We start from the raw sequence: 3,608 nt of genomic DNA, 5'->3' as shown, positions 1-3,608 counted from the left end.
GGTTGAACTGCAGGCCCGATTCTCTAAGTCCCTCTGGTCCATCGTCACGAAGGTGAGTCGCGATGGCAGCTTCTTCTTTCCTTCCTTCTCTGGTCAGTCTTCCAAATGGGCAAGGCCGCCTCCTTCGTCGAGTCTTCGCTGCTGGTCGCTCAAAATGTGTCCCTTTATCCCCCAGCCTGCTGACCTTTCCAAAAACTTCTCTGGCTTCTGGCCAATGAGGTCCAAGGAGGGGGTTCCACTACCCAGTGGGTTTCTTGATGTCTGCCTGACAGGACACCAGGGTCTGCCCCCAGGTGTCCCATCTCCCAGGAAGGGAGGCAAGAGAGGGGGTGGAGTGGCACTGTTGATCAGGGATAGTGTCACAGCTGTAGAGAAGGTGTATGCTGTGGAGGGATTGTCCACCGAGTCTCTGTGGGTGGAAGTTCAGAGTGGGAAGGGGCCGGTCACTTTGCTGGGAGTTTTCCATAGGCCGCCCAATAGTAACAGGCTGGTGGAGGAGCAGATAGGGAAACAGATCCTGGAGAGATGCAGTAATAGCAGAGTTGTAATGGGAGACTTTAATTTCCCAAACATAGATTGGAATATCCCTAGGGTAAGGGGATTGGATGGGGAAGAGTTCGTTAAGTGTGTTCAGGAGGGTTTCCTGACACAGCATGTGGACAAGCCTACAAGAGGAGAGGCTGTACTTGATCTGATACTGACCAATGAACCTGGACAGGTGTCAGATCTCTCAGTGGGAGAACATCTTGGGGATAGCGATCATATGTCTATCTCCTTTAGGCTTGCATTGGAAGAAGAGAGGATCAGGCAAGCGAGGAAAGTGTTTATATGGAGTAAGGGGAAATATGAAGATATTAGACAGCAAATTAGAGTAGTAAATTGGAAGGAGGTATTCTCGGGGAAATGTACTGAAGAGAGGTGGCAGTTTTTCAAGGAATGTCTGTCTAGAGTTCTACAGGACAACGTTCCGAGCAGACAGGAAGGTGTTGGTCGGTTAAAGGAACCGTGGTGCACGAAAACTGTGCGGGACCTAGTCGAGAAGAAAAGCGTACAAAAGGCTCAGAGAGCTTGGCGAAGATAGGGATTTAGAAGAGTATACGGCTTGTAGGAAGGAACTAAAGAAGGAAATTAGGAGAGCCAGAAGGGGTCACGAGAAAGCCCTGGCAGGTAGGATTAAGGAGAACCCTAAGACGTTCTATAAATATGTGAAGAGTAAAAGGATGAGGCGTGACGGAATAGGGCCTATAAAAGGTGAAGGCGGGAAAATCAGTACGGAACCAGTAGAAATGGCAGAGGTGCTCAATGAGTATTTTGCCTCAGTTTTCACAGAGGAGAAGGACCTGGGTGGATGTACTGCGGGCGTGCGATGGACTGAAAGGATCGAGTATGTGGACTTTAAGAAAGAGGTTGTGCTGGAATCTTTGAATGGCATCAAGATAGATAAGTCGCCGGGTCTGGATGGGATGTACCCCAGGTTACTGTGGGAGGCGAGGGAAGAGATTGCCGAGCCTCTGGCGATGATCTTTGCGTCGTCGATGGAGACGGGAGAGGTGCCGGAGGATTGCGGATGTGGTTCCTATTTTCAAGAAGGGGAATAGGGATAGCCCAGGTAATTACCGACCGGTGAGTCTAACCTCAGTGGTTGGTAAGCTGATGGAGAAGATCCTGAGGGACAAGATTTATGAGCATTTAGAGAGGTTTAGTATGCTCAAGAATACTCAGCATGGCTTTGTCAAGGGCAGATTGTGCCTTACGAGCCTGGTGGAGTTCTTCGAAAATATGACTAAACACATTGACGAAGGGAAGGTGGTAGATCTGGTTTATATGGATTTTAGCAAGGCGTTCGATAAGGTCCCCCATGCAAGGCTTCTCGAAAAAGTGAGAGAGCATGGGATCCAAGGGGCTGCTGCCCAGTGGATCCAGAACTGGCTTGCCCAAAGGAGGCAGAGAGTGGGTATAGATGGGTCTTTTTCTAAATGGAGGTCGGTCACCAGTGGTGTGCCCCAGGGATCTGTTCTGGGACCCTTGCTGTTTGTCATTTTCATAAATGACCTGGATGAGGAAGCGGAGGGATGGGTTGGTAAGTTTGCCGACGACACGAAGGTTGGTGGGGTTGTGGATAGTCTGGAGGGATGTCAGAAGTTACAGAGGGACATAGATAGGATGCAAGACTGGGCGGACAAGTGGCAGATGGACTTCAACCCAGATAAATGCGTCGTAGAATCATAGAATCCCTACAGTGCAGAAGGAGGCCATTCGGCCCATCGAGTCTACACCGACCACAATCCCACCCAGGCCCTACCCCCACATATTTTACCCGCCAATCCACGCATCTCAGGACTCTAAGGGACAATTTTTTTTTTTTAACCTGGCCAATCAACCTAACCCGCACATCTTTGGACTGTGGGAGGAAACCGGAGCACCCGGAGGAAACCCACGCAGACACGAGGAGAATGTGCAAACTCCACACAGACAGTGACCCGAGCCGGGAATCGAACCTGGGACCCTGGAGCTGTGAAGCAGCAGTGCTAACCACTGTGCTACCGTGCCGCCCATCGTGGTCCATTTTGGTAGGTCAAATGGGATGAAGGAGTACAATATAAAGGGAAAGACTCTTAGTACTGTAGAGGATCAGAAGGACCTTGGGGTCCAGGTCCATAGGACTCTGAAATCGGCCCCGCAGGTGGAGGAGGTGGTTAAGAAGGTGTATGGTGTGCTGGCCTTTATCAATCGAGGGATTGAGTTTAAGAGTCCGGGGATAATGATGCAGCTATACAAGACCCTCGTCAGACCCCACTTGGAGTACTGTGCTCAGTTCTGATCGCCTCACTATAGGAAGGAAAAGATTGAAAGGGTGCAGAGGAGATTTACAAGGATGTTGCCTGGATTGAGTGGCATGCCTTATGAGGATAGGCTGAGGGAGCTCGGTCTTTTCTCCTTGGAGAGACGAAGGATGAGAGGAGACCTAATAGAGGTGTATAAGATGTTGAGAGGCATAGATCGGGTGGACTCTCAAAGGCTTTTTCCCAGGGTGGAAATGTCTGCTACGAGAGGACACAGGTTTAAGGTACTGGGGTATAGGTACTGGGGAGATGTTAGGGCTAAGTTTTTCACACAGAGAGTGGTGGGCGAGTGGAATTGGCTGCCGTCAGTGGTGGTGGAGGCAAACTCAATAGGGTCTTTTAAGAGACTCCTGGATGAGTCCATGGAGCTTAATAGGATGGAGGGTTATAGGTAGGTCTAGAAGGTAGGGATGTGTTCGGCACAACTTGTGGGCCGAAGGGCCTGTTTGTGCTGTAGTTTTTCTATGAACGTTCGGTGACAGAAAGTCTGGCCCGATCTGGGCTTCTAACAATAGGCTTGTGCATTTCAATGAGGTGCAATGATCTCCTGCTGAGTCTCGATTGATTGTAACGACCTTTGATGGGTGGTTGATGGGTCAGGCGCTGACACGTTTGTGTATTTGTACAATTGGCCTGCCTGAGGTTTGACTGTTTGATTTTAATATGCCCAATTCTTTAATTTAGGATACCCAATTTTATCAGCCTTAAAACTTGGCCCTGTTTATATCACAATAGCTAAATAAAATTATTGCTTAAATCGAGATA

This window comes from Mustelus asterias, chromosome 4, assembly GCF_964213995.1.
Source record: "Mustelus asterias chromosome 4, sMusAst1.hap1.1, whole genome shotgun sequence".
Taxonomy (NCBI): domain Eukaryota; kingdom Metazoa; phylum Chordata; class Chondrichthyes; order Carcharhiniformes; family Triakidae; genus Mustelus; species Mustelus asterias.
The sequence above is the reverse complement of the archived record's forward strand: the minus strand, read 5'-3'. Positions refer to the sequence as shown.